General features: G+C 37.4%; 1 protein-coding gene and 1 long non-coding RNA gene across 3 annotated transcripts in view; one reads left to right on the top strand and one right to left on the bottom strand.

Moving 5' to 3' along the window:
• lingo2 (leucine rich repeat and Ig domain containing 2) overlaps nucleotides 1-26035 on the bottom strand; it is a 192059-nt gene extending 166024 nt beyond the window's left edge. Inside the window, exon 1 of one of the 2 annotated variants that reach the window (XM_005467267.4) lies at nucleotides 25344-26035. The gene's annotated coding sequence lies outside the window, so the exon portion shown is untranslated. The remainder of the gene's footprint in view (nucleotides 1-25343) is intronic. The other variant, XM_005467268.4, reaches the window with a different exon arrangement.
• LOC112847803 (uncharacterized) lies at nucleotides 10408-15207 on the top strand. The gene is made up of 2 exons (XR_003221589.1): nucleotides 10408-10437; nucleotides 14986-15207. It is a non-coding gene; the product is annotated as an uncharacterized LOC112847803 (long non-coding RNA).
• Nucleotides 26036-26246: the final 211 nt, after the last annotated feature.

The raw sequence follows: 26246 nt of genomic DNA, 5'->3' as shown, positions 1-26246 counted from the left end.
GACTAAACTAGAACTGAAAAGACTTGGGACAAAATGCTGAGTTAAGAGAATAGAAAGCATCTTCCAATATGTATAAAAATGATCAATTGTTGTGAAGTGGTATTTCTTTAATCTACTTCAAATTTAAGGGAGACATTATACTGATAATGCGCATGATTACCCCATTAGGCTTGTCAAGACTATTATTATTAATATATACTAATATATTATATACTTCAGCCAACAAAACAAAATTCTTGACCCCAAGGAGCTGAAAAGTAGAATGATACAGTGTACTCAGGCATTATGTCCATATACAACAATGGTCCCAAGGGTGCCCTTTCTGGAATCTCCTAATCTCTGTAAACTGAAAGGAACAGGAAATTCAAAAAGCAGTCCTTTTACACTGTTACACCAGCAATATGAAAATTATTTGTTTGTTGTCCCTGAGCCTTGCAGGGCAGTATTCAGATTTGGTGGCCTCCAGCTGTTTATGCATAAAATGGAGGATACTGTGGGCTGTAGCCGTAGATTGAATCTCAAGATAGACAGTCGTAACCAGCAGAATCACAGAAAATGGCTGCTGGAGAGAGAAACAACCATCATTACCGGAAGAAATTTGGAATTAAACGTGGGGAAGGGTCCTGGTCTTTTAAAGATAGAAAGCCACAGACTTTGGTAATGCAGCTAAGCAAGCATGTTTTGTTTGTTTGTTTGTTTTGGGGTTGTTTTTTTTTTAAATGGTCTTGCTCACTATTTGTGGCAGCATGTTAACAATTACATGATTATGACATCTTTTAGTTTAAGCATGAACCATTTTAGCATTTTTTTGAGGCTATTATGTGACCTAGTGACTGCTGGTGTGCACTATGAACTGAACCTGATGTTTAAAAGATAGAAGATATTTCAGTGTTAATGCAAAATAGAGTAATTGTAACACCTCTTCAAATTACTGAGCAGTAACATTGTAGAAAATGATCCAGTCTAATGGTATTTAGTACTACTTAAAAACAAAAAAAAAGTCAAAATATTGTGACATAATTAGCAAAAGAGTTAATTATGTTAATGCGCAGTTAAGCCTTTTTGTTAAAACAGAAGCATAGCACTTAAAAATTTCCGTTTATGGTGAAATACCATTGCTCTAGGACAGCAAATGACCTTATATATATACGTACATGGTGAGTCTGCTTTACCTTTATTCTACTTAGCCCTCATTTGTCCATTGTCCCAAACAGAACTAGCAATGTCCTTGTGCAGAAGCTGTTGAAGTAAAGCAGTGCCACGTTACCATGCAAACTACCGTGCAGCTTCCTCTATGGCTACCCGTGGAAAAGTCTGACCTTCTTACAGGTCAGGGTGACCATTATATACACAATAAAAAGAGAAATCCTGGTTAACATTTATAGAAAGTAGTATGTAAAGTGCCTGATGACTGGGGCTCTATTTACTCCTATCTACAATATTACAATTTGCTTTCTTTTGTACTTTGCTAGCGTATTCATTTATTATTCAAATGTCAACAGAATATATAAAGAAGCTAAACATTCCCACAGTAAAATAACCTACAGCACCAAGTGAAATATAGTTAAACACATTATATGAATGGGGGACAGTGTCCATATTACTAACTGAATCACTAAGACTGGTATACTACGCCAAGATTAAAAATGTATTTAATGTATGGTAATACTGTATATAATTATTCTACGTTTCAGTACACTGAATCATTCCTTGCACAGTACAGCATTAATTGCAGTCCAGTAAATCTCCTTAAAGCATTTCTCAGGGTGAGAAAGAGCATCTTGCCTTTTCCCCCATACCTTTGTAGGGTGAACCTTATCTCTCTTCTGCAGTGTTTTGCTTTTTTGTTCTCCCAATGTTATGCTACTATTCATCCCCAATCTGCCTCTGTTCTGAACAACAAATCACCGTTTGGCTCTTTTTGTCTTCAGGACAACTAACTGTCTGTTTCTTTTTCAGGCCCTCAGCCTCCTTGCCACATTGTCCTCACTTTCTCATTGTCTTTGCCTCCGTCTGCCCCTTGTTATTTATGGAACCGAGAAGAACAGAGAAGAAGCCTGGAGCTAAACTATGCCCACAGCCAAGCTGCCCAAGAGATTTTGCAAAGGCCTTGTCAGAGACAGAAAGCCTTCTGTCACCTCTGCCACACCACCTCCCCTGCACAATATCCTGCCTACTACTCCAACCTGATTAACATTTTTACGTGATGATGGAGTGATGACTTAATGTGCTGGCTCTCATTGTGACATGTATTTCTCATCCTCCTTCAACGTGTAAGCTCTTCCTTTCATAGTGGTCACACCTGGACAGTCTGATGCACATTTATGAGTAGGCATATCTAAAATGTTGCATTTTGTCTTCCTGTCAGCACTCGAAGCTACAGTGTGGATCATTGAGCAGACTGATATCTGCCGCTTGTGGATCTGAATATTTTTAAAATTCAGTATAAGGTAATGAGTTAAGGACAGAAAGAGCTGTAAGAATCTGAGACACCACATCAGCCTTATACAGCGGTCCCTCGTTATAACGCAGTTCACCTTTCGTGGCGTCGGAGTTTCACGGATTTTTCTTAGCGCAATTTTGCATGCTTTTTTTTTCTTGTTGTGTTCTGTGTTCTGTGTCCTGATTGGCTGTAGACCATTGTCAAGCAATCTCGTGCCGTGTCTCCCGTACAGTACAGAAACCGTTCAGCTTGTCAAATTTACATAAATCTTCGATCGCTAGCAGTGTGACTCTGAAGTGCTGTACTGTATGTTTGTAAGTTTTCTCCCCAACAAACCCAACAATGTCGTCGAAATGTTTTGCACCGTCAAAGTGAAATACTCGTGAGACACTATTAATAATTTCTTATGTGTCCAACCTCATAGGTTGATCGTTAAAATTAAATTTGTTAGTTCTAAAATCCATCAGTATTATTTATAGGAAAATGTTCATATTTTTATTTCAAACAAATGTTTGGGCCTGAAAACAGGTTTTGATCTCTGGTTTTATCCTGTAATACTGGACTTATTTTTCTATGAAGGTTTGAACTTTGAGAGTGTTTAAACAAGAGAGAAAAATGTGAAAATGTTAATGCCTGTCTGAGAAAAGTGTATAAAGTGTGTAGTGAGGGGTTTAACAGCCTTAAAACATCTATAATAACTGTAAAAAAAAAAAAACATAAAGCTGACTACTTCGTGGATTTCGCCCATTGCGGGTTATTTTTAGAACGTAACTTCCGCGATTAACAAGGGACCACTGTAAATATCAAACTAAAAGTCTTGTTTATAGAGTCTTGTTAAGTGGACCACTTTATGGACAGAATCTGAATAAGATGATAAGTTATTTTTCACAGTTTCTGTAATCAGAAAATGTAGGTATTAAACAAAGACAACTATGGTTAGAGACTTTATGTGTTTGGCTCACTGTTTCCTCAAATTTGGCACAAACATTTAATTGGTCTTGGAGTAACTGATTAGATTTTGATGGTTAAATGTTACCAAGTGCTAGTTTAAGTTTCCTTTTAAAAAGATTTGTTTCCATATATCACAGTACCAGTGATTGGAACGTTTGCTGTAAACTAAGTAAGTGTAAATTATTAACAATTTTTACCACATAGAAAGCTGGGTAAAATTTACTTGAGAGGGGAACACTATAAGCAACAGATACCGAAGAACCAGGTCTTTAACAAGGACAACGGCTTATATATAATACATTACCCAGTATATTTACAAAATTACAACTAAAGAGCAAGCCAGATATTTCTAGCAAGCCAGGTAGCACAAGAGTGAACAGTAAAATATGAAGATGGACCAGAGATGCACCACAAGAAATTCTGCTTAAAAATGAGCTGTGAGTGCAGGTTTAAATTTTTACTAGTTGTTAATTTGTTTTGTTTTAACCAATGGCACGCATAATCTTTTTCAACTACTCTCTGTTTCGAAGTGTTATTGTGGGCATTGCTTAGCTCCTCCACAGACAGCATGCCAAGTCATACACATGAATGTCACAGTCTTTTGATTTGCACTGTAAACACACAAAGTTTTAGTCATACCACAGCACTACTCTTATTGTTTCCATTCTTGAATAAATAGAGTATCTCAGAGATGTGGAGATCATTTTACTATATCCGTCACAAACAGTTACTTTGACTCAAAAATGAACGAATTTGAATCAAAATGGTAATAATATTATTTTCTAGTATCCAGTATAGAAAAGAGAGAGAAAAATGCCTATAGCAATTTTAAATTCTGAATGTTAGAAATGACAACATTTCTTTTTTAATTCACAACCTATCACAGATTATCAGACACAAGAAAACAGAAGAAAACTGTTGTGTAACAAGAAAGAGACAGGCCTAAGGCAATGAGCAGTAAATCAATGAGCTGTGCACAAGTTTTATGAATAAATAAAAATCACTATGATGGGTCTAGTATACTATTCCAGCGGTCCCCAACCCCCGGGCCTCGGACCGGTACCGGTCCGTGAGTCGTTTGGTACCGGGCCGCGAGAGTTGAGGCTCAGGTGTGAAATGTACGGTTTTCAGGGTTTTTATCGGTTTTCAGCGTTATTTTGTTATCGTTTTTATCGTTAACTCGGTTTTCCTGGGTCTTTTCACGTGTGTTATGAATAAATCTTCTTTTTTTCGGTACCGGTACCAGTTTTATTTTGTTGTATTTATCCGCGACACCTTAAAGGCCGGTCCGTGAAAATGTTGTCGGGCATAAACCGGTCCGTAGCGCAAAAAAGGTTGGGGACCGCTGTACTATTCCATACAGAATAAAAACTGAATAAATACAAGCTACTTATGCAAATCTACTGATATAAATGGTGTCCACCAAGACTGTCTTGCTTACTATTCCATTTTAGATTCTTTTAATTTTTCTGCTTTTATGTACTGTATCATTTATATTAGATCATTGTATCCAAAAAAAATCATATTTATTCTTAAATGGCAACAAAGTACAGTTTAACCAAAGTCTAACAATCATGATGATAACTGAAGGTCAGTGTTCATGGTAAGATGCCAATCTTATCAACCAGTTGTTATCTTTTGCCAAACTGAACCTTTTTAAAGTATGTTTGGTGAATGTAGCCATATGGCAAGCCCATACATGTGAATTGATGGACTTAGATGAAGTCTATGTTATTTTATAAATAAAATAACATAAATAAAATATTTAGGTTTGTTTGTATATTTTATTTAGGGTGGCACGGTGGTTAGTACTGTTGCCTCACAGCAAGAAGGCCCTGAGTTCAAATCCACCATCAGGCCGGGGTCTTTCTGTGTGGAGTTTGCGTGTTCTCTCCATGTCTGCGTGGGTTCTCTCTGGCTTCCTCCCACAGTCCAAAGACATGCATTTAGTGGGGTTAGGTTAATTGGAAACTCTTAATTGCCCAAAGGTGTGAATCTGAGTGCGGATGGATGTCTGTGTCTATGTGTTAGCCCTGCAACAGACTGGCAGCCTGTCCAGGGTGCACCCTGCCTCTTGCCCTAAGACAGCTGGGATAGGCTCCAGCCCCCAGCCTGACCCACCCCCACCCCCACCCCCTGACCCCGGAAGTGGATGGATGGAGGTTTATTTACCTTCAGATGCATATGTACCGTTCTTAAGTTAAAAAGTTTCACATAAAATATTATATATTATACATATTATTCTTCTGTGAAAATCACAGCTCATCAATAAAAGTTGATGATGGCAACCCTTATCTATTATCTATGCCTGAGATGATAGAGCAGCATTCAACTGCTGTTAAACTTCAGGTGTTGAATTAATTTGTTGAAAAACTGCTTTTCAACTATAAACAGATGTAATTCTACAACCAGAATGCCATATTCTTCATATATGCCTTGAAATGCAACTAAGCAAAGTCAGTAACAAATACGATTATTCACAACCCACTTGCTGGAAAACAATTGTGTGCTGTTAAAATGTAAATAAAAACAGAATGCAACTTTGACTTGAATTAGATTTGAAAATCTAAATAAAACATATATTTACTTACAGTTAAGTGTGATTATAAAATTATTTTATATGCTTTCATAATCACAACCAATGGATATATATATTGAATAGTCCAGATGGGCACAGTCTTTCAGAGGTAATGATGGGTATGGGTTAACCACTCTGTCAAAGGCTGAATGGGGCAAACAGTTCAACAATTTAAGTAAAGCATTTCTTAAAATGAAATTGTAAATAATTGAGGGAATCCATCATCATGCAGTACATAATGTAATTAAAATATTCAAAGACTTCAGAGAAATATTTGTATGAAAGGGACAAGGACAAAAACTGATACTGAATGTCCGTGATCTTGGAGCTCTATAGGCTCGGGAGCACTTCTCAAAGCTATTGTCAGTGAGCAGCATTCATCACAACATTCAGAAATGTACAAAAAAGAAAAGGTTAAAATTTTATGTAAAAAAAACAAAAAACAAAACAAAAAAACAAGATCCACTTTCCAAGAAAAGTGGATCTTGAAAATCTGAATTAAGTAACAATGAGTTTTGGGAGGAAACGGGGCTGTAACATGTAAGTCAATGCAAAAGTGCCAATTTTTCACAGAGACAAAGGATAGGATACTGAGGATATTTATTCCACCTTTCTTAGTCTTCCTATGAATAGCACAGACATAGGTAGACTAGCAACTGAACTCACTTACTGTGTAATATTAAACCACCGGAAGGCAGACTGGATCCATAATGTCGTCGGTTATGGTAACTCTTATATTCTACTGTAAGCACTGTGCTTCTCAGATCCCTCTATAGTAAAGATTTGATTGCCAAAGACTCAAGATCCAAAATCACTCACTCTCACTGAACCATTAGGTTTTTCGCTGTAACTGCTGTCCAGTCTTACAAAAGCATTTATTGAGCTGCTGCTCTATTGCACAGCTAATTAGATAGGTTCTGTTGTTTCTATACTCTTGACATGCATTAGCTTCTTGGTACGACTGAGTGCACACCAGGCAGCTTTTTGCACAGTCACTACTTTAACACACGGTGACTACCTAACACTAACACCACAGACAGGACAGACAGGATCCCTAAGATGCTAATAAGCCAAACCTAGCAGTTAAAGCAAAATTAACAGCTATTTCAACAAATTATATTTTGTTAATTATGCAGCTTCAGCAGATTTTAAATGAGGACAAGGCAGTTGTAAAGATACTGTCTTTGCACTGTACCCACATAGTAAACATCCAATGAGATGTAGTGTACTAGCCCTACTGTAATGAACAAGTAGGGATGGGAACTGATAAGAATTTAGTAATTATGATTCCATTATCGATTCTGTTATCGATTCTCATTTGGTTCTCATCGACTCCACTTTGAGTCACCAGTCACTAAGCAGCATATCAAAGATATCACATTTGTACAAATTAACTGCATGCTGTGTGGTCAAATGTTTGTGCACTGTGGAGGTATTTCCTCACTTTGCTGTAAATGTTGGGTTCGTTACTCAAAAAAGCAATGTATTACACATATTACACAAAATACTTCTTAAAGTAGTGCAGTACATTACTTAATTACTTCCAGGAGAACATTACTTTCTACAGTTTGACACAACAACACAAATCCCACTCAGCTTTATCATCACTCTGGGTTCTTGGCTAGCTTAGAGTTAACATGCTGTCTATGAAGATGCTTGCAAAGAGCCAAAGTTGTGTTAGCAACATAATGCAGATCCTTCTGTCCAGATGCAGTTTCGACTTTACCATCACAGTCTTATCTTTTTGTGCAATAAAAATGAAAGTAGAGTTCGTATCCACGCTGTAGACTGCGCCACTTTTATCCTCCTCTTTCCACTGTCAGTCAGTGTGGCTTGGATTGCAAACTCATGCCCATGCACAGGTCTATAATGGATCATAGAACAGGCATGTCCAAGTGGACATCATTTCTTTTTTCTTTTTTTTCTTTTTTTATCTGTGGAATGGTATGATCCGTTAACCAGATGACTAAATGTAGCTACTCTCAGCCAGTTCAAATAAGTAATATTAGTTGGATAAACAAATTATTCATATTTAATTTAAAGCTTGAGTAAAATGCTGAGTCAAATATGCTTTACTGCCATCCAGCAGACCAGCATCTAATGGCAGCTTCCCATCTCTCTGTGCCCGAATGTTGTATGAGAACAGTATGATAGATAAAAAATCTTGTTATAACACCTTATTTGTCAGTATTTGATGCAGAAAATGAAAATAAATTTGATTCTTTTAACTGTGACAGAATAAAATGGCATATAACTACTTATTCTGAGAAATGCCTAACCACATTCAGTACAGATACATGGACATTGAGGCTGCTGGTGCTAGAACTACTAACATTAGCCACACTTGGCAAACCATTAAGATATTTTCTGTATGGATTGTTATGTATGCCTCATATTTAAGCAGCAATAAAGTGTGATTCACTTTTCTAAATAAGATAAGTTGCAAAGAAAATCTCTAATATTAACATTTTATTTTGTAATAAATGTAAATGGCTTGTGCCAATTGTTCATCAAATCTACAGCCAATTGAAACATTGATGGGGAAAAAATACTGACTATGAACTTTGATGATTAACAACGATGACGCTGAATGTTGTTAATCAGCACAAGAGGACTCTTTAAAGGAACCCATTTGCACGTTTACCTCTGCCAACCGTGACAAGTCCACTGCAAAATCTGACACTTCCCATCTTTGTTCTCCATCTGCTTGTATTCAACACTTATGCAACTCCAATGCCACAGTTTGCTGTCTTTAAGCTGGTGTGTCTGTATCAAAGGGTCTTGTGAGCTACATATGACCCACTCTGCCCCCTGGGGATGTTGTTTATTTCTCAAAATATTTCAGTATATAAAAATGACATCATTAGACTCACATTCAGTCGTATCTTTAAGTCCATAAAAATAGAATTGTGTGTTCCATAAAAGGCTTTATGATTAAAACTATTCAGCAGTGACAGGTGCAACCAGTCTTCTTTAATGTAAACCTCTAACTGATGTTTGGCATTCACTTTGCTTCTTAAGTGTGTAGTTCTACCATGCTGTTGTGTAGAAATTACTTTAAAGTAATAAAAAATAATGTTTAGATGACTAAGAATCTGGAAATATTCACAAAATATTATTCAAAGGAGTCCAACATTCCTTAGCCCAAGACTGGAGTATTTGATGCAAAGCCCATCTTGTCAAAATGCATCTCTCTACAAACAGCAAAGTTTGCACAAATTTGACCTGCATGGGAGGCATGTCAGGGAAAAGCCTTTTCCAACCAGATAATTAGCACAGAGGTCTTTATTAAATAATATGCCATACAGATCATACAGGCAAAGATCAGATCTTTTTATTATTATTATTATTATTATTATTATTATTATTATTATCATCAGTAGTAGTAGTAGTAGTACTACAGTATGGTTCATTATTCTATCAACATTTATTCCTGCCTAAAGATGTGAGTGGAAGTAAGACTTAAGTACAGTATATTTATACTGTTTTTGATAATATGAATAAAAGAAAATGATGTGTGAACACAAGTACATAAATCTAAAGGAAGGAATCTATAACCCCAGTTTTAATCGAGAATCTGCAAACAGTTTAAGCATCTGGCCAGAGGCCTCATGGCATAATGTGCCACGGACAGATACATCAAAGATAAAAGTTGTTTGGCCACAGTAACAGTAGATATGCTGGGCATAGACCAAAGACAGCTTTTCATGAATGTCATATCAACTATGAAGTTTAGTGGTGGAAAAAGGAAAGGTTTGGGGTTGCTTTGCAGCCTCGGGGACTGGCAGCTTGCAGTAAATGATTCATCTATGAATTCTGCATGATATCAAAGAGTGCTTGAAGGTAATTTGAGGCCATCTGTCCAAAAGATGAATTTGAACCATAAGTGAACCTTTCACAATGGATGATCCTTAAAACACTGCCAAATCCACCAAGTAATGGCTCAAAATGATAGCTTGAGTCAAGGCTAAGACCAGGTCACACTGAACTCTTCTGCAGGGACTTTAAAACAAGCTACAAGAAAAACCCAACAAAAAATAAAACTTGAATATAGGCATATCATTTTTCATTTAAATTCAATTGAATTTAAACTGTTAACTCTCTTGCTTAACATATAAAAAGTGAGAAGGCGTGGAGATGGCAGTGTTAAAATCTCATTTCTTATATACTTTAAATGTAATCAAAAGTTCACCAAAATCACAGTATAGTTATTGTCAACACCCATCATCTTCCCTTGGAGGAGCACCAGTAATTTACTGCCAGTTACTGATAATATGTCATTACGAAAATAGAGCCGACTACACAGCTTAAAAATCTGTTAGTTATATAATCATATAGTGTTTAGTTCCATGCATATATCCAATATTATTGGATTATAAAGTACATATGTAGTTCAGATGAAATTGAGCGGAAAACATAACTGTAAATTCTGAAGGTCAGCATGCTTACCAAAGAGAAATAAAAGGTAAGGACTATGGTCATTGGATAAGGATCTAAGCCTGAAATATCACAATCAAAGAAAAGTCAGCAATGAGAAGCAATTAAAATCCTTGAGTTAACTAATCCTCCATCATCACTGCCCATGTGTTTAAGTCTTTTGTTATAATAAACTCACATTTGCTTTGAGTGAGAGATAATTTGCTGTTCTTATTAGCAGCATTGATATATTTGGAGAATTGTATAAGCTCTTAATTCAAACATTATTTAGTGACTTGAAATGTGTTACTACATAAAGCGCTATGGACGACTTTACAAAATGTAAAACAATGTTTCCACAGTTTTTGCTTGTTAAGCGTCAATATTCTCTGTAATATATTATTTTTAATAGTGTCCTACAGAGTCCTACTAAAAAGCACCATTGTGCTTAGATCCTGCAAAACCTGCTGAGATAAAGGAAAACATTCAGTTTTTTTCACTAAAAATGGCTTGGTTCACCTTGCTCATTAAAGCTTACTGTCAGTGTGAGCATCCTTATTAAAACTGCTGACTGTTATTTAGTGTATTTTCTCATGTGGCCCAATTTGCTCAGTCACAACACATTGCTTTCTTGGTCACCTCCCTCTAGATTTTGACTTTTATTTGAACCTATAGTTAAGGCACGTGAGGCAGTATTTTCACATTCTCTTACTGAAGTTATTTGGTTGGTAGACAAATAGCGCCATTTTTTACTGGCATCACAATAAATTGATTTGCATAAACATTGTGAATAAGGAAAGACAATTTTATAGGGACCTTACATTGAAAGGAAAGCAAACATATTTAACCTTCCATAAATCATGTTAAAAAAAATTGTATTTAATTTTTTGAATTTGGTAAGCAGAAGCAATACAGTGTTTCGAGTCTGTAATATGAATTTTCATAAAACGTATAATCATGGCTTTCTGATTTATCTATATTAAGATATTAACACTTGCAGCTTGCATTGCAAGTTAAGATTTTTCCTCTCACTTGGCATGCAAGATATAGACAGAGCTAGTAGGACTGCATAATGACAGGAATCCACACTACCCACACTGCCTCTGATATATTTCTAAAACATCTGAATGGACCATTTGGAAAATATATTGATATCGTGTCCATCATGATAGACTCTAGAAGCACTCAGTGCATCCTTTATGCCTGCGTGTTACTATAAAGAAGGAAATGGTTACATTTGCTGACTCATTTCTGGTAAATAACCGCAAGAACTCATCTCAGATGACGAGTCAGAGGAAAAAATAAATAAATAAATAAATAACAGGCACTGTCTACATTTAAACAATCCTCTATTTAACCCAAATGCAATTATCTCTCTTCCTGTTTATGTCTGTGATCATCTGATGAAATACATTGGATAACTGGATGTTGAGAATATTGGAGTCTAGTGTAACACCTTCCTGATTGAATGACAATATATATGAAATGTACTTGTCTAATTATAGGTACAATTCATTATATTTAAATCCAGAAAATCAGCATGGGAATATTAGATCATGGAAAAGCACAGCCTGTATAAAAAAAAGATAAAGTTACTGTAACACATGCGATGTCCTAAGATGTTACCTTAGAGCAAAGTTAGACATAAAACAAGGATGGCAATTTACTGACTCTGGTATGTAAAAGTTGAGTGAACATATAACTTCATAAATTATTCTTTAAGCCTTGCTGATGGTGAGCAGGGCAAGTTATATAGCTTTCTCATTTTTATTATAATTGATTTTTTTTCTCTAATGTTAAAAACAGGGTTGATAAGGTTGGGACTACCCAAATGTCACCACCTCCCACAGCAGCTGAGAGATCAGAGTTCTTGCTTTAGAGGGTCAGACAGTCTCTAATACAACTCACAAAGGATCTTTAGAGCAGTGTCTTGAAACCCAAGGGTATACACTCAGTGCTCAGCCCAGAGCTCACATACTCAAACTCTCAGCAACACTGTGTGCAGAATTTCATCTTTTTCTTTTTTTTTTACAGTGTGCACACACTACGAACATCTCCAGTAGTTTTTATTGTTGATATGGCAGACATATATGTCAAAAGATATAATTAGACAATGTGCAACAGTAGTGCTAAATGAATTATGTAAAACCTAAAAGAGTTTGGATTTAAATTGGCCAAGGATGTAAAAGTGCACATAATAAAGCAGCATATGAATAAATGGTACTATGTAAGCATAACAAATGAGACAAAAATATATCTGACAAAAAATGAATAAACTAATTGACACACAAAAAAGACCAAATTAACAAATAACTATTATATTAGTAAAACAACCTCTCCATAGTTACTGAATTGAATATGTTTTCCCTAAATCCTATCCACAGAAGCACCCCACATTTTACTTCACAGCCATTCATTCTTTGCAACCCTTTAAAATAAAGAAATCAGAGATCAGATTTGTCCAAAAGAAAGTTTAAATGAGCAACCGAAACTTTGATTCAGTTGAAAAACACAGAGAACAGCAGTATGATGATATTATTTTTTTCCTCAAAGGCATCAGAATTTACAGGATAATAATGCACTCAAAGTGGTACCTTACTGCACAAAAACCTTGTTCTTTAGCAATTTGCTACAGTGTACTCTAGATCTTGCTGGTACAAAAAACAAACAAATGATTATTCAAATGAACAGTAAGGGTTGTGTAGGAGCAGATCTCAAATTTAATACAGAGAAAGATATGTATTTCCATAATGCTAATGAGAAGGAAGGATTTAATGCAAGACGTTATCACAAAAGAAAAAACTATTAGAACTGACTTAAACTCATGCAGATGCATTGGACAAAATACAAAAGTATTGAAGGTGTAGACCCAATGAGCAAGCTACAGAACACTCATACATCAGCAAAACTCCTAGTAAAGCCAGTTTGTTTTACTGGCTTAGCCAAAAGGCTAATCACTTCATCACCTTGTAATTAGAATCACTCCACATTTGCCACATAAAGAGGATTAATAGTTGGTGACTCCTTATACAATAGGTGGTGAGTGTGGGCCATATAAGCTGTCCCATGTGACTACATTGAATGCTTGACGCCATCATAAGGTGTTTGCTCAACAGCACCACATCAATGAACAAAGAACTCAAAACTCTCAGTGTGTTCTGTCTCCACGATGCTAGTGTATTAGCATTATTTTCCACGCAAAAATCACTCCATGTCTAATACAAACAGACACGCACACACACCACAGAGGGAGAAACCCAGATATTTGGCTCAGGACATGCTTGGCACAATGCGTGGCAGGTGGAGGTATTGGAAGCTAAAAACAACACCGTGAAGTCTTTGTCTAATGGCACTGGACAAAGACTGATCAGTGCTTGCACTGCAAGAGTTGGATGATTACCTACACAGTTCAACTCCCTCAAATACTGTCTGGAATGTAAATTAGACTGATAAAACCAAGATATGCTCACTCGGGAACCAAACATCAAAAGCCATTTCTTTAAGCATATCCAGTCATTACCAGTGGTATGACATCAGAGTAACTGAATAGGAATGGCACTACCCGTACTGGAGCATGACTTCTACCCACCGTTTGATGCCTATGGAGTGCAGACCTTTGATCTAATTTTGGTGTGTGACTTGCCCTTCACACAAACACTCATTATCCGTGGCACAGTCAGAGCAGCAGCCAATCTGTACCATCAATTCTTGCTGAAGCTTTCACACTGTTTGAAATTAAAGAAAAAATAAATACATTCTTCTTGTGCTGAAAATCTCGGGCTATGGGCCCAGCCATCTGGGTTATGAAGGAAAATGCCCAGCAAGGGATATGATAGGAAAAATAAATCTGCGCGTTCATGGCAGGAAAACTTTTCTGTCTGTTGTTCCTTGTAACACAAATCTGCATCATCTTCTTCAAGATATTAATTTATAACCACAAACACCTTGGGGATTATTTGGAAATCTATTTCTTTCTTTCCTGAAACTAGTGGCATACCCTCTGGTTCAGCTTAGAAATAATACTGAACCATGCCAAAAACTGTTTATGTCCTTTCTAAGTACGAAAAATCATACAAGTTGCACTCCATTTACTGCTGATTGAATGCAATGACCTGCTCAGCTTCTTTCAGTGATCAAGTGCTCTGTAATTTCTTCTTTTTGTCTGTTATATTGCATGAACACAGCAGAGGCTAGCCTGCTGTCATGCATACAACTCTCTTCCCAGAATCCCAATGAGGAATACGATACAGTATCGCATCATTTTCCTTTCTCCTCTTTCTTTTTCTCCTCCACTCTCTCCGTTAAACAGTTCACTATTACCCTCCCATCTGCTGTTTTCATGTCTCATCAAAGATTTCTCTTCCCCTCACCAACTTTAAATATTCACTTCGTGTTCTTTCAACAATAGCTTACAAACACTTGGAAATAATTGAGTCTCAGCGGGCTGACAAAAAAGGGAGCAGTGATCGTGCACAGTGGAAGTGATCAAATATGGCCTTGAGCCAACCGTCTTTGTAGATGGTCTTTGTATTGCCATTGATCTGGGGGTGGATACACCCGAGGAATACATTATTTATGTTCTTTTTTCTCCCGACAGTAGCAAGTCACAAACGGTAATGGGATGAGATGGGTGTCACACCGGAAGAGAGGAAACCAGTGCCGCTGAGTATATGGGCAACCCTGAAGACTAAAGGAAGTGGCCCACAAAACCACGATAGAGGGCTTTCATCTCCTAAAAGAAAAGTAATTGTCAAGTTAATGTACTCCTCAATCTTACTGTACACAGGGTGCCATGTCATCATTACTACGAGCACAGAAAGTGCTTTCAACAACCCCAACAAGCCGATCCTATGTCCTTCCAGTAAGCTGTTAAAGCTCCTTCTTTTTCTTCCTGTAGAGCAAAAAAAGTAATTGTGCAATCAAACTGTGCAATCTAGCTGTTTAGCTCATGTGGAACATTTATGTGGTTCTGCTTTCACTTTGTATCTATCTAAATTGCAAAACATGAAACAATAAATGTAGTAAATTTGTTTTAGCATTTTCAGTGTCTAAGGTCATTCAGTTGCTAATTAGCTGAAAGAAGCTAAGCACTTTCTCTTGCAAGCAACACAAACAAGTTGAACAAGCTTCCTGACGCAACCATGTACGATAATTCAATTACTTTCCGTTGAGTGCTCTTGAAATAATGCATCTTAGAATGCTGATAGCGTTTAAATTATTTAAATTTCTCTGTGCGTGTTTGTGTTTGCATGAATTAGGCTTGAGTGAAATTTTTAGAAGATTACTTTAGGGTAGTTATCTTAAAGTCAATACAACGTCACTTTTATGTGTGCTACTAATATAAAACATTGTTGGGGATTATAAGGTATATTACTAATACATTTTCATCGCCATACACTGATATGCAGCTTCACAAAGGAAAAACAAAAAACAAATAACTCTGGCTATATTTGTGCTGGAAATCCAAAAAGGCCAAACTGAGTTAAGAGAAAAATATTTTTTTTCAGTTGCTCCTGTTTACTGTACCTGTAAAACTCTGACCTCTGAGGCATTACAGATAGAAAGGTTACAAAGTATTATACTGTTACAAGAAGTGTTGGTCACATCATTACTAAAAGCTGTTCTTTTAAAGACATACTGGTTAAGCAGTCTAGCTTAATGCTTTGGCTTTGATACACTATTTGGCCTTTTTTCCCCCTATTTCTTGGCAGGTGTTCAATATCTACATTGAATTTTGTTGCACTGCACAGGAATCGCGTTTTGACTATGTCGTAGATCTGTGTTCAATACTGTAATATTTTCTGTTGCTCCCACTGCACACACAATTTTCACAGTTAATATGATATTTATAATTTTACAATTCGTGTTCAATATGCTTGAACAACCAAAAAAAAAATGCGTATCCTTTCAACTTTTTAAAAAATATTCAAACATGCCTAATTGGCCATAATTTTACTGAAGCAAATAAAGCTCTCAAATTCTGCACAATGACTGTGCTATTTTCTGTAAAGTACAAAAGGAATCGTGTGAAATGTCCAATAAAAGAAGAGCAGCATATTCACAACGACTTCAATACTACCATAATAATTAAACCAGTAGTGCCAATTCAACAATAAAAAATCCACACAGTAACACAGCCCTTCTGTCTTTTTGACAGCACTGAGGACACGGCTCATCATCTGTGGCAGCTCTGTTTCTTCCTGCACATGGTGAATTTAGTTCCAAGATGACAATAAAACCTGTTACAATCATTTCTGATCATAACACATGCTACAATAGTTTCCCAATCTCCTGTAGATCAGACTGGGCATTTCAAGCAGATTAACTCTAAAACCTTCACTTTAAATGAGTCAAAACTGACAGGTAGCCTCACAACAATGTGGCTACAAATAATCCTTTAAAACTCACCCATTAAAAGTACAGAATTGAAGACAACATTATCCACTCAATGGCAGTAATAATATGCCAGTGCTACCAGGTTTATACTGATCCGAGCTTATGTACTTATACGTCTTGATAGAATGCTATCAGAACCCTACAATTACACCTTACTGTTTTTTGTTTTTAACAAAAAGTCAGTATTTTGAACAGTCAGTGTAAGTGTTACATAAACATACACAGAAATATTGGGATTTTTAATTCAACATCATTTATCATGCAACAATATCTAAGCTTCTCAGTATGTAGGCTGTAAACTATTCCTGAAACACCCTGAAGCTAAAGAAAGCTAGCTCCCACATTCACACACAGCCAAAGACACACTTCTTTTCAGAGCCAGTGCTATAAGCCCCCTGACTCTGTGTATATGTATGGATAAGCGCCTGGCTGTGACCAGCAGACCCAGAGTTGGACAGCCAAACATCCCCTGAGGTGCCCCTTTTTCCCTCCTATTCAGTCTTTCATTGCAAGCAAAGCCCTAAGTGCTGGAGGATTTTACACTAATTTATGTTCATTGATTTATAATTCACAGAAAGCATGCCAACATCCAAGGCCGGGAATTACACGTGTTGACAATAGCAGTGGCTCTTGTAAACTTGGAAGTAAAGGTCAATATTTAAATTTGGAGCTTTAATTCCCAGCTTATCAAAGAAAAATCCCTGCAATATCTAACGTGTCAGGAAAGCTGAAATCCCTCTGTGTGTGAAGTGTTTTTCAGGACATGTGCATTTACTGTGCTGCACACATTCATCATTTTTTATTTATTTGTCTTGTATTTTCAACACCCTGAATGTCTTGACATGGAATATAGCATATGTACCTGTTTATACTACCTTTCTACCAGTGATGGGAAAGCTTTCTTTTTGGAAGGAAGTAGTTTTGATTCTGTTTACCTGAAAATTTGTTCTGATTTGCTCAAGAAGCTTGTTCACCACCAGTAATAAGAAGTAAGCTAAGAAAGACCAATACGTCGTGTGACTGAGATACAAATCTCTTATTCAGTCATACCCAGAGGTAGCCTAGTTGACTCTCTCGCTCTTCCAGTCACCCACTCACTCATTCCTTCTGTCCCCTTGCACATCTCAACTTTCAGTCCCACTCCCAGCTCAGCAGTCTTGACCGACAGGAAGCCTGGAGAGGTACCCTGAGTGTCTCGTTCACCCACTCACTTACCAGATTGGTCACTCCTGTGGCTCTGATGGGTCTCAATAAACTCTAGTGCTTTGTTGCAGTCCAAGTTAGTTTCAAGCCAATCACGCTTACAGCACACTCTAAATGCCTCGCTGGCCATAGTCGATAAAGGAAGAACATTTCAAGTCACACATCTGATGAGACAAGCGGAAGACCAAAAATAATCTGTGCAGAGAGGGAGGGAAACACACTGGCAGGGCCACATTTGCTGCATATGAAATGCTTGCAAATATCACAGCATTAGTTTACACAGAGTAAAGTACGGTACTGCAACTGTGTACATATATTTTTAGTACAGTCCCTTAAAGCTGTATACATGCTTGAAGTAACATGGCAACTAGTGAATTAGAGCCACCAGCATTCAGTTGATTCCACAAGTTATGGAACTGACTGACGGGATAGAACACTGCTCCATAAAAATTCAATTTTCGGTTTGGGGAATGGTGGTTGTCAAATACATCAAAAATCCCCACAGGTGTTACTGAAAAGTACATATAATTCACATGCATTTCTTATTTATTAAACCATTCAGACACCCATCAAGCTCTTTAGATGGAATCGATGGGTTCACGAAGAGTTCATCAGGACCTCTTCCTCCATGATTGGGGTGCTTTGTTTTTATTGTATTTAATTTTTCTAGTGCTGTACTTTTGGATTGATTAATACATGCCAAACAGTGTTTAAGTCTGATTTCGAAAATACACAGAAATACAATCATTTGCAGTCTCTTCTTTACAGGTTATTAATTTCATACTGGTATCAGATAACTAATTTATATCGGATGATATCCAAAGACAGTAAACATGATCATGGACCAAAAAGTCAGACTGGCACATTCTTATTTATTAAGCCATTATACTTATGTTTTAAGTACACGTACAAATCTTGAGAATGACACAAAAAAATTAGTTCCTAATGACAACACACATTCAAATATGAGAGCGAAGGGACATCTTCAATATGATGAATCACTATGTAAATAAAGCCGTTAGTGGGCAAGCAATGTTTTCACAGAGAATGTCACTCTAAAAACAGATAACAAATTTAAGTAAAAACAAAGATTCTCATTTGCTCTCATTTCATAGCAGCTTGATATTTCGCAGGATGTAGTTTCTCAAAAATATCTAAAATTCTAAATCTCTAGATCTAAAATTGTACAATAAATTACCAGACATGGGTCTCTATATACATGATGAAACAGTGGGCATCTTAGTAAAGTTATATAGCATTTAACCTGAAATCAATACTCATATATATGAGTCTACTACATTTGCGCGAGACAAGTAACTGAGTCACCAGACAGCAACCCTCTGTACATGAAAGGACACTCAGCGGGGAGGCGATTATGTACTGCCTTCAGTAACTCTATCCAGCTCTCTCAAAGACTCAGAAATATCCAGAGCTTCCACTGGACAGTCAAACCTCTGGTAACACACTGAGCCAGCTGGGAAAACGAATAGAGGGAACCAGAGAAATAAGAAAGAGGGAGAGAAGCTGGAACAGGAGTAATTCATATCTATTTACTGTGTTTTCCATCCCTCCCAAGAGTCACAGCATGACAAAGGTTCTTACAACTCTCAACTAACTAAAGCTGTCTGAGTTTTTACAAATATGAGAAAAAGAATGGAATAAATTAAACGGGGAACAATGAATCACAGGACCATCCCGATTTATTGGCACTTTACGTAACAGTCTGAAATGGAGCAGGAGGTAACTGCAGTCTCTGGGAGTTCAGGAGCAGGGTTATTATGAAATTGGGTCGTTGTGCTTATTGGACAGCAGCCAACTGTCACTATCTTAATAGAACAGGGCAGGTGTAATATGAGGCCTTTGTGCCTTACATGAATTGATCTCATCATTTTGGGGCTTTTTTTGTGTTTTTTGTAGCAATTAAATGATCTGTATGGACATTAGTCTCTGAAACCCAATAAAAGGCATGACCAAGAATTATAGAAACTATTAACAACTATATTTCTGTCAATAAGTCTTTTGTGGATTCATATTACATTAGTTTTTTTTTTTAATTCTTTGTTTCAGCCTTAAACTGCACTCTCAAAGTGTAACATTTTACTTCCAACGAGAAACCACAAGTCATTCACAAGACTCAGCAAACCCTTCTGTAAGCCTAGAGCACAAAAAAAGCTCTTAGCCAGATTTTAAGGTGTGTTAAGGTGTATAGGGGATCCCCCTCTCCACAGACTCCTTAAAGCATTAGAAACTAACAAATATCCGAGCTGTACTTTGTTCTATATCAGCTGTAAGCCCAAAGGAGACAAGGATCCGGGACCTGCCCTAACAAGCACTGGTCGACTGTCCTGCTGAGAGCCTTTCATAGTCTGGTAAAAACGGGGTTATGGGAGCTTGTCCAGTGTAAGAAACACAAGTACTGTTGAAGAGTCCACAGTCTCCTCAGAGGCATAAAAGCATCCATGTCCTGACATTTTCACTATTGTTACAATGAAAAGACTCCACTCTGACATATCCCGATCTAACTGTGAAGCATTAGCGGGCATATTGTTATGCACGTAATGACCTAACCTTTCTGGGCAAAAGGCTGGCAGCTCACAGCTTAAAAATACAATTTAAACGGCTCCCTATTATCATTTACTGCCACTTTTAAATGCATAAGTGATTTTTGGTTTTGTCGAATGCAGTTTTTTTTTTGTACAATAAGTCTTGTACTGGATATATTTTACACAATTTGCACTTGCAGAATAAATATTTTTTATTATCTTTACAATAAACTAATAATCTGTTATGCTAATATCTCTTTCAATGGGGCTATAAACACGAAAGGAAAGAACATGGATTCACCTTGGTAGGAGGGATAAAGCATTTTTCTTGCCATCTAAAAAGCAAAGTGGTCAATACTCTAAATACCCTATTTCAGACCTGAAAACTGAGGGTGCAAAGAAAGGATGAAGGGGGGCAAAGTCACTGTAAGGACATCCTAAATTGGCTGATGGAGGCAAAATACAAAATGGATAGTTCCAACGGTGACCTTGCTAAAAAGAGAACTAGTATCCATCTTTGTGTGCCATTAGGATATAGGCAGGTTGTTCTACTGTGTGAATATTTAATGATACTTAATTAGCTTAAAAAAACAACACTGGTCAGTAATGGCACTAAAGTGGTTTGGCTGGTGTGTTTGTATGTTTGCACCATAAATCACTTACTGGGTAGATAGCTACTAGATGAATTACATGTGTCTTAGTGACACATACTGAGACACAATTCCTTTTATTACAAAATGGGGTCAGTATAAAACATTATGCCCAAAGATGTTATGTAACAAAAAGACACCAATGTCATCACTTTGGTCATGGAACTAGCCCAAAACATTTTTTTCCCCTTTATTTTATCTTAAATGCCACATCGGTGCGACATCCTCTGCCCCCAATTCTTAGCCAGCTACATCACCCTTGACCCTTGCTAATGCTCCTTGTCAACAACACACAAAAAGGGACTTTCCAAAGGTAATACGACATACATTGCCCACGGCAGATTGTCCAGGAAGGTCATTCTTCAAACTGACACATACAGCAAGGTCACTGTCAGTGGAGGCTGTTCGGAGATCAGTTCTCTTGCATCAGACTGCCTTCAGCCCCTTCACTGTTACACTATCCCTAAAGGGCTACACTGCCACCAGCAGTCACTTAGCACATTATATACTCAAAAGAAAACAAATGCCAAGCATTTATCACCAAACTGCAGCTATACTTACTGTATTGTTAAGTTTGTGTTAAAGATTTTTTGGTTTGTTTAAGAAATGCAACAAATGAAACACACAAACAGTTTCCTCTTATTGTCAAGCATTTGCTCAGCACACTTGAGCATTGACAACGTGAGTATTACTTTGCTACTTTTAATTAGAATATTAGGTAAAGTTTGTCCATATACCTCCCATTATTTTTTCCTTTTTCTTCTTTTTTTAATAAACAAGCTGTAAATGTAACAAACTAAGTCATTCAAAAAAAAATTTTTCTCTGTGAGGCAAACACTATTAAAGCTGAATTATTTTCCCCTCCTTTGAGGGGACTGTGATGAGTAGGCATTTTCCATAAATGACCCAGCTGTTCCAGCATATTGTGTTTCACTTCATCAGGGATTCAAAGGAGCTCACAGCAGATCATCCATATCCTCTCATGCTTTGGTCTTGACCATACCTCTCTAAAAGCTGGTTTCAGAGCTGGTGGTGCATATGCTACAGATGTGGGGCTAACATGACTATGTTAATGTTTTTCTAACTGCAATTAACCATTAAACGCATATCAGCTTGTAATAAAATGCGGGGAGTGGGTCTGCACAATATGTGTGCTACAAATGTGACCAAGGCAAATCTACCAACATTAGTGATAATAAATAAATCTATGGATAAATTAGTTGAAACAAATCTGGAAAAAAAAACTAACTTATTTTGTTATTTACAAAGTGCATATTTCCAACTGTATTCAGAGGTCATAGAAGCAAAAGTTAAATTTGAAACCCAGTGTTTCAGTCTGTGATCATTGATTTTTCTCCCATGTCCTTAATGGACAGGCTAAAAATATGCTGCTTCTGGGTACAAATCTTGTTTTTGATAACGCTTGCTATGCATCTGTTCTCTCACAATACCAACAATACAGACAACATCTGAATTGTTGTTTTGAAATAAACGTTAGGTACTATACAAGTCACTGTGCAAGTTTTTTTTTTTTTTGTAGCTTTTTTTCCCCATCACTTTTAATTTTGCCATTTTGGTATGCAGGATATTTTTCTAATATTAAAATTAAAAAAAAACTTTCAAACTCTTGAAAATCACATGAAATAACATTTCTTTCAAAAGGGAAATTTGGAATTCAACATTTTAGCTTCTTGTAGAATTCTAAAAAAGTTCATTTTCACTACCACAGCGACGGTTACTCTGCCTAAACTTTATCTGCAAAAAATTGGCAACATGACCAGGGCATTTTTTTAATTTAAAAAAGCTTATCATTATATAATATAGATATTCATGCAGTATTCATCTTAATGAACCTTACTTATCAAACTTAATTAAAATATTCAGTGTAAAGTCTACTGTACTACTAGCAGTCAAAAACATATATATTAAGATATTAAGCATGATTTGACAATTTTATAATGTGATATGACTGAGTTTGCTGATACCAAACAAAAAAAGGTGCACATGATTGCAAATGATTTATTGTATTTGGAAGCAGGTGTGTCAGATTTCAGCTGCCTACCAGTGTGTATGCATACTGATATAAGCTCTCTTTCTGTGAGTAATAAATCAAAACCCCAACATTTTTGCCATTAACATTGTTTCCTTGTTGTCTCTGTGCTGTCAGCAACAGTGGATAATCACAGTGTAGAAGAGGGCTCTGTCCTTCTGCTCCGTCCATCCCGTGATTCAGAGGATGCATATTATCACTGCAAATGGAGGGCCTTGTCTTTGACTCATTTGCTAGAATCAGCAATAGAGGAAAGACTGACTCTATACTAGCCCCTTAACGGACTCTAAATTCACAAGCAGGCACATTCATCTGACCATACAGGCTGTATACCCACAGCGCACATACGCCCTACTAGCTTACATCCAGACATGCATGCTCAGACCTTCACACTTCCTGCATACAGAACCAACATGGACCAAATCATTTACCAATTCTAAAGGGCCGAAAGAGGCAGACATAGCATTGCTAATTCAGAGTTAAAGAAAACAAAGGTGAGCAAAGTCAGTGTCTGTGTGTTCCTTTAACCATGCTACTCCATATCAGACGGAATGCGTCAGCCCTACTATGGTTAACACTCAATAAAACATCAAAAGGGATGAAGCTCAGAGCTCTGGACAAATACACACCCACACAGATACCAGATACACACAAAAACTCGTTTCATTTATACGCCTTCTCTTACACACATATGTACACACTACGTTGCATATTTAACATACACATAGTGCAGATATAGATCACTGGATTAAATGAATAGAGCAGGAAGAACAGATAACGGGGTGGCATATCTTTAAAGAGTAAACAAACACACATCATGCATAATGAAGGCTAAATACGATTTCAATAGAACACTCAATAGAGCAGTTTCTTACAAACACACTATACATTCACTGGAACAATTGGAGGTTTGAGCCAATATTGGCAGTCAATGGCAGATACACAGGAGCTGTCATCAACTTCCCATCAGGCTCCACTCCCCCCCAGTGGATGTTTTGAAAGAGGAGAAACACTTCTTGTGAAATTTTTATATCCAGAGGCAAAGGCATTTAATGGTCACTGTTTGGCATGTTACATGAGGAGATGGCATTATAATCGTCTGCCCAGGCCAAAAACTGGGCTTTGACAGCTTAGACAGGCTATTCATTATTCAATTATTTTAAATATTTCAGGGAACCGACAGGATGCTCAAGCAATAAATATTTCAACCGTTGCCTTACAAAAAGAGATAGCCATGCACTTGGCTGGTATTGATCAAGAGGGCAGCAGATTCACTCTTTCCAATAAAGAAAAAAACATATACGATCATCTCTCTGTTAGACCCTACACCGCCTAATGAAAGAGTCTAAATTTTCATCTGGAAAAAAAAAGAAAGTTAGAGCATCAACAGAAAAACACTTTATCATCACTTTCACATTTGGGGAAAAAGCAAAGAGACACAAAAGTGCATTGCTGGAACAGATTCAGAAATACATAGAAGCTGAAGGTGAAAGTGTGATGTAGAGCATCTGAGATGGTGTAATACCAGACAGAATCACTTATCTGTGGGCCAGATAAAAGGAATAAGGCAGCCTTTAAAATGCTGAGGCCCTGACAATTATGAATAAAATACGGCTACTGTACAAAAGTAATTCCCTTCTCACTGATACTAGGTGTTGCAAAGATGCGAACAAACAACCACTGCAATTATGCCCCTTCCACTTGCAGCCTCCCCTGGTGATAACCAATATATAGCAAGGAAGTAAAGCATGAATTGCTTTGCAGGCAGGCATCTTCCCTCTCAGCAAACACACATGCACAAGTATGCAGATACACATAGACACATTCTTCTCTGCAGAGGGGAGTAGTCTTTCACAGCCGTCACAAAAAGCAATCTTGTTCTCTGAAAGCCACGGGACTTCTCATTGTGTAGTTGTACATTTTTTCTAACTTTGCACTTTCTGTAAAACTGATTAAATACAATGAAAGACAAGATCCGTCTTTTTCATAGTGCTTTCTCTTTCCCACGTCACTGCATCTTTCATGCTGAGCTTTTCCCCTGCCTAATCTGCCCCTTTCACAGAAAACCTGAAGGGTGCTTTTAATATAAAAGAAGCCACGGATGTTTTCTTACCTTGAAATACTATCCAGAATCCTATAGTCCCCAAGCTGTCATGAGATACGATTGGTTCTGCTCCACAACAAGGGCAAAAATCCCACAAGTCTTTTAAAATCAGAACCCAATTAAAAGCCTTTTCTGATTTGAACTTACTTTTTGTGAGCAGGATGTCCTTCAGTGAATTTGTGCATAATCCATTACCCTTTAGTTCCTTGGTTTAGATTAATTTCTTTTGGGCTGGTTCTCCCTGATATTCCACCTTGGCAGAGCTAAACAATGTTATGTATTCTACTGGAAAATGCGTGTATGAGAGACAAGGGAGAACGAGAGACTGTAGGATCTCTTCTGGTGCGCACTACCAGCTCCAATGCAAGTGAATCCAGCCGGTCCTCACAGCTCTCCCCCTGCCTTCAGGAATGAAATTCAGCATCCGCTGTTCGTCCCCACAACAAGGGGAGGGTGTCCCCCCAGGATGGAAACTTTCACAGACCTCCACCAAAGCTATAGATGGTGATAACACATGGCAGTGAGACTAGATTATGTGTTCTTTTCCTCGATATGCTCCCTCATCAGTGGATTTTGTCCTCTTTTCCTTCTCCAATTCGCCTGTTCGGTAGCGCTCTCCTCTCCAGAATAGACTCTCACAGAATAGATGCTGAGAAAGCAGCGGAATGAGGCGAGCCGCTCGTTCTCCTGCTGTCTCTCGCTCTCTCTCTCTTTCTCTCTCGCCTTACCCCTCCCTCACACATATACCCTCCCTGTTTCTCACTGCACCTCCCCACCCTTTCGTTTTCTCTCTCCTCCTCTCCTTTCCTTTCCACACACACACACACACACACACACACACACACACACACACACACACACTGCGATATGCACTTCTCTAGCTTTGGCTTTTGACAATTACCACTGTGCCAT

The sequence above is a fragment of the Oreochromis niloticus genome, linkage group LG2 (assembly GCF_001858045.2).
Source record: "Oreochromis niloticus isolate F11D_XX linkage group LG2, O_niloticus_UMD_NMBU, whole genome shotgun sequence".
NCBI lineage: Eukaryota > Metazoa > Chordata > Actinopteri > Cichliformes > Cichlidae > Oreochromis > Oreochromis niloticus.
This window is presented reverse-complemented; position numbering and strand designations above follow the sequence as displayed.